Genomic DNA, 8,671 nt, shown 5'->3' on the forward strand with positions numbered 1-8,671 from the left:
AGTGGTAGAGTGCTTGTGTGAGATCCTAAGTTCAATCAATCCCCAGGACTGAAAGAAAATGCTAACAAGTAGGGCCATCCAGTGAAAACTACTTTGAAAACTTTTTTCCTTAATATACTGGGATCCTCTTGCCTAATGTTCCATGTTGCCCTTCCCATTGTCTGAGGATACCTTGACCTCTGGGCACAGGAAAGCTACCATTCCCCTAGCCCAGCGAGAGTCTGGTGGGTTTCCACTTTTTGTTCGTGTGAACAGTCTTTCAGGCCAAACAGCAGGGACCTGTGATGGGTTGCTTAGATTAAATTCCTAGAAGTAGAATCACTGCCTCAGAGGTCGTGCCCAGGTGAGAGATTTCTCATCATTTTCCAGAAAGCAGGTAGGCTCACATCGGTGAGGAACATGAGGGTGCACTTGACAATGGAAAGGGTTTTGTTAATAAAAGAGGAGTGTGGGAGTGACCTCCCTGGGGGCAAGAGGCTGGGGTCATCCCATCTCTTCTGCTTGGCAAGGAGGGTCAGAGAGAGACTGAAGAAGTTCTGCCACCCTTAGTCCTTTGCTGAGGGCTGGCCTGGCTGCCCTGGTGTTCTGTTCCTAACACCACCTCTGCAATCACTGTGCACAGGGCGGGAGCTGAGTCAACACTGTTGAGTAAACAAATATTTGTCCAATGGACTCAATGTTTGTTGAATGTTCAGAAGTTTGTTGACCAAACAAATGTTTGTCAAAAGAACACAATTGTTCTTGGAAAAGCTGCTGATGACCACAGGCCGTGTCCCTTCTCCGAAGTTCCTGGGTTAAAACAAGAGCTCAGAGCCCCATCGGGGACCTTGAGAGCTTGGTCCTCGCCTGGCCAGCAGTTTCTGGAGGAAGGGCTAGGTGATGCCATCTCTGCCACTCCTGGGTGCAGCCTGTTACCCTCCCCCACTGTGTCCAGGACTGCTGGCTAAGTGAGTAAGTAACAAACGACTTCTGTTCCGGTTCCCACTCAACCAATCACCACCCTCACTGTGGCACAGGAAGGAGGCCCAATGTGCCCTCTCTTATCCTCCGTGGTTGTCCACCTTTTTTCTTTAAAGTACAATTTATCTTCAAAGAAATCCCATTCCAAAATGCAGCCTCCTCTTCCCCAGTGGAACCCTCAGGGTTCTGTGGCACATAGTTTAAGAACCCTTAAGATTATTCCCCATGAAGTCCAGATTAACCCAGGGGAATCACACCTGGACTTTGTGCTGCTCAGTCCCAGGAATTCCCCCAGTCACAGTTGATCTGTCCACGAAACTGAGCAAAGGGGACTTGCAGGTCTTAAGGCAGGAGCAGGGGTTAGTTAGGAGAATTGTCCCAATGTTGGAGCACCCAGATGACATCACCGTCAGCTCTGTGACTATGGGAGAAAAGATCTTTATTCTTGAAAAATGATGCAAAGTGTGAAGGTGGAGAACAGCCTCCTTCAAACCCTTCAGCAAAAATACGAAAATCTGTGCATAGCAAAGACAGCAAGACGTGAACAGTGACAAATACTAATGACGTACCAGCAGAGCTCTGTGTGCTATTCTTGGAACTTTTCTGTAAGTACAAATTACACAAAGAGGAGGGCTTTTTGTTTTTAAGACAAATTCTCTCTATGTAGCCCAGGCTGGCCTCAAACTCACGATTTTCCTGCCTCTGCCTCCCTCTGGAGTGCTGGGATTACAGTCATGCACCACCACAACCGGTAAGAAAACTTTTTATTTTGTCTAACAGTATTGGGGATAGAACCAAGGACCTCATGCATACTAGGCAAGTGCTTTACCTCTGAGCTTCACCCCCAACCCTCAAAGTAAGGTTTTTAAAAAATCACTTCTCTTTTTCAAACAGCTTGCCAAGAAAAGTAGAATAATAATAATAATTCTTCATTTAAAAAATAATAGAGAAGAAAGAAAGTCCCCCTCTGGAGTGGGAACAGGGGAGCATGTGACTATCTACAGTCCTGCTCAGGTGGTCTTTTCTTGAAGGAAAGCTGGAGGCCACAGGGACCCTGCTTTAAAGGAAACTAACTGGCTAGAACTGGAGGCTCCTGAGGCCAGGGGTCAGAGCCTGCGTTCAGAACCTGTGTTAGTGGTTCTGCCCTGAAGAACAGAGGTCGCTTCATTTTCTCACCTTCTTTGCTGTCTGGGGGAGGGAGAAGGAGGAGGAGGACAAAGGTCCGGAAGGTGCAGCAAAGGGAGGCTCAGGACAGAGGGAGGAGGGGGTGGCAGAGAAGAAGGACGGGGCCAGACAGCTGGGACAAGAGACTAGGTGCCCACCTGGTGGGGATGCTGTTGGGATGAATCAGCCCCGAGCAAGGAGTCAAGGATTCAAAGGGATAAGACCCGTCCTTGGAACATGATGTGTGTGTAGACACACACACACACACGCACACGCACACGCACACGCACACACACACACACACACACACACACTCAGCCCGGTTCCCTTGCAGAGAACACGGTCCCTGACCCCATCGTAGATGAACGAAGACACGCGTGCATGTGGGGATGCTGATGGCCACCTGCTAAGGCCTGGGGCGCGGCCCTGCTCTGCCCTCCTGAAATCCAAGAAGCCACATTTTCTCTGCCGTCCTGAGTTTGTGAACACAACTGGAACCATCATGATCACCGTGGTCTTGATTCTCCGCACTGTGACTGTGTGTCCATCTCCTCCAGAGATGCCACGTATGCAGCCGGGCCCCTCTTAAAACCTGAAACATTCCCCGGTTGGGAACTGATGCAGCCCTGAGGGTTTTAGATCAGGGACCCTAAGCTTGTATGAGTCCAGAGAGGGGCAGAGAGCATGGTGAGGTGTGTGACTGTGACTCATAGGCTTGTGTGCCTGCAGGTGGCTTTGTCTACAGGTCTGTGTGCCTGTGGGTGATGTGTCCCCAGGCCAGTGTGAGTTCCGGCGTCTGTCGTACATGGTCTGTGCAACAGGCTTCAGGGCTTACAGAGGGGAACTCGTTCACTCATTTGTGCGCGCCCTCATTTCAGGGACCCCAATGTTTGCTTGAAAGGAGCAAAGCTCACCCTCCGATGAAGCCAGTCATAGTACGGACAGACACCAGCTGTGCTGGGGACACAGAGACTGACCCTGTGGCCTCAGAGCAGTGCCCTCCCTGTCCCCTCTGCTCAGCTGCCCTGCCCACAGTGCAGGCTGTGTTGTCCCTCCTGGGGGTGGAGGTCCATCATGGCATGTGTGGAAGCCTCTGCCATCAGGGGGCATCATTTCTGTGTGACAGTCACTGCTGTGCTTACCTTGGACACCTCTGCACAGCGCAGGAACAGCTAGATCCCGGCAGGAGCAGTGGCGTCCTTGTTCCCCCTGCACACATTAGAGGACTTCTCTGGCAACTGTCCCTTCTCACATAATTTTCTCCACTCCATGGGAGGATATTGCACACACCAGGTGACCATATCCTCATATTTTTAAAAATATGTGAAACAAAAACCCTTCTTTCTGAATGCAGCGTGGTACCTTGGGTGGGACTGGATCCTGGAACAGAAGGACGCCTGGAGAAAACCTGCAGAAATGCAAAAGAAACCCATAGCGCGCTGTCCCCAGATTTACATCCCACTTTCCACAAACGCCTGTGATCATGTCAGGGAGAACAACAGCACGCAGGGCAGATCTAAAATTGTCTCCAAATAAAAAAGGTTATTTGGAAAATGCCTTTTTTCAGATCTCCCAGTTTCTGCCTCCTGTTTTATCAAAACTTCCCTCAAAGAACCATCCACGCTGACTGTCTCCAGCCTGGTCAGGTCCCCAAAAGCCGCTCTTATCAAAGGGTTCCATGGCCAAGTCCAATGGCGAATCTCAGTGCTCTCTGTTCTTGGTTCTCTGTCCTCCCTTGCCTTGGCTCTGGAGCTCTGCTGTCTCTGGCTCTCCTCCTGTCTCCCTGGAAAGCCCTTCATTGCCTCCTTTGGTGAATTTGCCTCATCTCCCAAACCTTTGTATGTTGTGTGGAGCCCTGGACACAGACTTTGGGTCACCTCTATTGTCCCCACAGCATCCACCCTGCCAATGCCATACTGCCTCTCACCAGGCTGCATTCAGTTGCGTCCTTGTGGGCTCCCTGCATCTGCCCTTCCCTTCCCCAACTTCAGTCCATTCTCAAATCAGCAGTCGGAGGATCCTTTGAAAATTTGTCCCATCAGGTCATCCTCACCTCTAATTACTTCTCCTACCATTCACATTAAGAGTCTGTTCAGGGGTCCCGTCAAGATCCTGCACCTCCCACCACTCCTTCCTTGCCCACTCTGCTCCAGCCACTCTGCCCTTTTTCTTGTTCCTCAAACATGCCAGGCATGACCTTGCCCCAGGACCTTTGCACTTGACATTCCCTCTGCCTGGGATACTCTGTCCCCTCACTTCCTTCAAGTTTCTGCTCAAAGTTCCCCCTCTGTGTGTGGCCTTTGCTGACTACTTTTCATAAATTAGCAAGGCTCCCCTTCTTCCTCTGTAGCAAGCATGTAATGTACTATGTCTGCGTGCTTTCTGTGTGTATTGTCTGTCTCCCTGGGCATCAAATCCAGAAGGTGGAAATTTAATTTTGCTTCCTTTGAGATCCTGAGTGCCTGTGATGGGGCTGAGATCAAACAATCAAAAAACAACTCTCTTGTTTGAAGCCAGAAAATAAAAAGAATTAAAAAAAAAAACCAAATCTGTTTATTCTCTTTCTCTCTCTCTCTCTCTCTCTCTCTCTCTCTCTCTCTCTCTCTCTCTCTCTCTCTCTCTCTTTCCCCCTCTCTCTTTCCTGGCAGTTCTTGGCAGGGGCAGGGGGCTGAACTCAGGGTTTTGTGCTTGCTAGGCAGGCGTTCTACCATCTAGCCACACCTCCAGCCCTTTCTGCTCTGGTTATTCTGGAGATAGGATCTTGCTTTTTTGTCTAGGATGGCCTGAACCACAGCCCTCCCATTTTGGGAGGGATGGGATGACGGGTGCACACCACCATGCCCAGCTTTTTTTTTTTTTTTTTCCATTGAGGTGAGTTCCAATCAACTCCCAGGCTAGCTTCAAATCATGATTCTCCCTATCTCAGCCTCTCAAGTAACTAGTGTTATAACCATGAGCCACTGCCACCAGGCAAAAGAATCCCTTCTTGAGACACCCTGAGCTAGTTCTAGGAGGTCTTTCCTATGACTGTGAGGACCATGGTAGCCTGGCCGGCTGGATTCCCTGTTCATGCCATATGGCTTCCCCTGCAGGTGCTATGGCCTGCCTGTGTGTACACACCAGTGAGAGAGAGAAAAGACTCAGCCAACTACCATGGACATGTACATGAGTGGCCCCATGGTAGTTGGCTGGGTCTTTTGTCTCCTGCACAGGATCCCTGTGACCTCCGGGGACAAAAGAAGTTCTGGGATGAAGGCCTATGGGATGGAAGCCAGGGAGGCTGCAGCTTCCTCTCCTCCTCCCCTTCTCTCCTCCCTTCTCAGTCCTCTCTCTTGCTGACTTCGAACTCTTGTGGGGTTCAGAGTGGAGGGAGAGGTAGGGGTGGGCCCAGCCCAGGCCAGGGAGCTGGAGATCCTTGTCAAGGGCTCCAGTGGAGATGCTCCAAGAAAGGCAAGGCTGCTCCTCCAGCTAACAGTCTGGTCTGGGGTCTGGCCCGGCTGCCCCAGGCACAGCACAGTCCCTTCTCTGTCTCTCTTCCTTCTCTGACCCGCTCCTCCCTGCTTCCCTTCTCTTCTCACTCTGCCCCTCCCTGCTGTTCCCTTGACTTCTAGCATGTCGCCTCTCTGCTCCCTCATCTCTCTCTGTCTCCAAGTCTGTCTTCCCTTCTCCCTCTCTCTCTCTGTCTCTCTCTCTCTGTCTCTGTCTCTTCCTCTGTTTTCTGCTTCTTTTCTCACACATCTGTCCACCCCTCAGCTTCTCTCTCACCTTCTTTTCTTCTCTCTTTCTCCCTGGTCTGTCTGTCTGTCCCTCTCTCTGGCCTGCCCCTGGTCCTCGTGTCTTCCTCGCGGGCCTCGTCTGTCTCCCCGTCACCCTGTCCGTCTCTCCCTCTGCTTTCCGGGAAGGCAGGAATGATTTATGAGCTGCGGACAGGGCCAGCTGCGGGTGCGGGAGGCCCCGATGATGGTTTCCCGGAGGAAGCCGCCTGCTCGGGGATGGCAGGGTGACAGCGTTTATACAGAGCAGCCCGGGGCTCGGAGCACGCCTGTCAGCCCGAGACGGATGGAGTGCTGGGGAAGGCTCATTACTTCATTCGCACCTCTGCGGGCAAACAATAAAACACTTACACACGGCCTTGACACGGGCAGCTCCCCGCCCCAACATTCTCAGCCTGGCCCAGGGGCTGGGGCTCTCTGCTGGGAAAGAGTTTGGGGGGGGTGGTCCCTGGGGAGCCCACCAGGCCCAAGCCCAAGCAAGCCTGGGACCTGGCTTCCACCCTAGGCTTTGGAGCTGCTTCTGGGCTCACCACTTCTTTCTGGGCCTCAGTTCTCTCATCAGGGGTATAAGATGTAATAGTCAAGCAGGGAAAATGAGGTTTAAGTGACAGAGTGCCACCTAAAGTGTTGTTGTCAATATGAAGTAAAAAACAATATTCACATCGCTGCCCCGGGTAGAAGGAAATGTGCCCAGGATTCTAATCTGGGAATCCAAGGCTGGGGTCTGGTCTGAGTGACCATGTGAAGAGCAGAGAACTGGAAGGTTGGCCTTTCTGTCTGTCTTCTGGGAAGCCCTTCACCAGTTCTGGGATGTTCATTTGGATGGAGGTGACAACAAATTAGCAGCTACTGTGTGCCTCTGCCCCATCCAGTGTCACTTGCGGAATGTTGCATGTCACCCTGTCACAGAGCCTCCAATGGCAGGAAGGCTTCATCCCTGTGGTGGGGTTTCAGGTACCAGCCAGGATAGAGAAAGGATTAGAGACAGTGGGGCAGGTTCCCAAACTTGTGACTGACACTATGCTCCTAGAAACTGCCACCAGACTGGAAACGTCCACCATGCAACCTCACTGTGTGCCCAGAGAGAACTGCAAGTTGCCACCACAGTCATTGTTCCCCTTCCTTGTGCCAGGCAGGGGCTCCGGTCTTTCTGCTCATTGCTTCTTTGGAAATCCACAGCCAGCCTGTGAGGTAGCTGTTGTAGGCCACAGTTCCCAGCTGAGGGAACTGAGACTCCAAGAGATTAGGCAGCTGGCCCAAGACCACACAGCTCACATGTGGTAGAACTGCTATCCCCCTGCCCCTTGCCCCCTGCCATGGGAGCACAGTTAGTAGAAGGGCTCTGGGGCCAGGGCACCTGGGCTGTCTTCTTCTCCTTCCAGCTGTGCAACTTGAAACAAGTGACTCGTCCTCTGTCGTGCTCACTTGGGTAGAATGAGAAGGACCATCTCCTAAGGTGGGTGGGAGGATTAACTGAGAGGAAAAATAACCCATGCACCCACAGTACACAGCCTCCAACAAGTTCAAGGGCCATGCCCAAGGCACAGAGTGTCTGCCCACAAACCTCAGGCCTGCTCCCCAGCCCTCTCTGGTCCTTTTAAAGGGCAAGTCAGGAGGCTGAGGCTGTAATGTAAGGGCCTACTCAGAAGTAGAGTCCTTCCTGTCCCTTCCCCACCACACACACACGTATGTACACACCTGAAAACACCACACACTGTTGTACACACGATGCACTCACGCACAGGACTACACAGCCTGTAGAAAGAGGGGGCAGCAGAGGCCAACAAACCAAAGTGTCCGTCTGTTTCTTACTTTATTTTGCACTGACCTAAGCTGGTGATGTCACACCCAGCAGGGCCCTGCTCAAGAGCACAGAGGCCTGGGGCTGCTCAGGATCCCTCAGTTATTGAGTGTGTAAACTGACCAATTCCTTGCCTCCTACAGCCTCAGTTTTCCCATCTGCAAAACAGGATGGTGTGGCCTACCTGTAAGGGGTTAGAGATTAAAGGTTAAAGATGAGTCAAGTGACCTAGTCATTAATTCAGTGGACAGTTAGTTGTGTGCCAGGACCTGGGAATGTCAAGGGTCCGACAAAGGGCCTAGTCTTAAGGAGTCAGCATCGTGGTGGAACTTTTAGATGGTTGGAAAGGCTGTGGAGAAGAAAAAAATGAAGAAGTGAGACGTGGAATAATAGTCAGAGTGGTCAGAGACTGCCTCTCTGCCTGTCCCCTTTCCCTGTCCTGCTTGCAAAGGCCCCAGCCCAGGGTCTAAGGCACACAGACCTCTCCCAGCTCAGTTATCCAGGGCTCCCCTGTCTCCACACCCACCATGTCCTGACCAGGCCTCAGAGAAAGGAGGCCACAAGACAAGCACGTCCTTTAGGGTCTGCTGGGGATTGAGAGGGCATGTTCCACAGATGGTCACACAGAGGTCACACAGATGGTCAACAGGTGGGGCTGCCATAGGCCTGAGAGTAGTGGGTGTCACAGTTGTGACCATGATGAGGCCTCAGCCCCATGGGGAACTGGGCAAGGCAGCCTGAGGCCCAGACTGATGGATGTGTCTCCATGAGAGTAGCTGACCCCCAGCACCTTCTATATCCCTGGGGAACCTCCCAAACCCCAGTCCCCAACCCCTGGGATCTCCCACTTGAACAGAGTCCACTGAGGATTCAGTAAGAATGGAATTAGCAAAAGCCAGATCTTTCTGGAGTCCAGGGCTGGGGTGGAGTTGAGGTCAGGGTGGGGCCAGGGCCCTCTGCTGCTCCATCCCAA

General features: G+C 52.0%; 1 long non-coding RNA gene across 1 annotated transcript; it reads left to right on the forward strand.

Moving 5' to 3' along the window:
- The first annotated feature begins 795 nt into the window (after nt 1-795).
- LOC141424700 (uncharacterized) lies at nt 796-3,623 on the forward strand. Its single transcript, XR_012449546.1, has 3 exons — nt 796-951; nt 1,628-1,711; nt 2,459-3,623. It is a non-coding gene; the product is annotated as an uncharacterized lncRNA (long non-coding RNA).
- The last annotated feature ends 5,048 nt before the right edge of the window (nt 3,624-8,671 follow it).

Source organism: Castor canadensis, chromosome 7 (assembly GCF_047511655.1).
Source record: "Castor canadensis chromosome 7, mCasCan1.hap1v2, whole genome shotgun sequence".
Classification (NCBI taxonomy): Eukaryota; Metazoa; Chordata; class Mammalia; order Rodentia; family Castoridae; genus Castor; species Castor canadensis.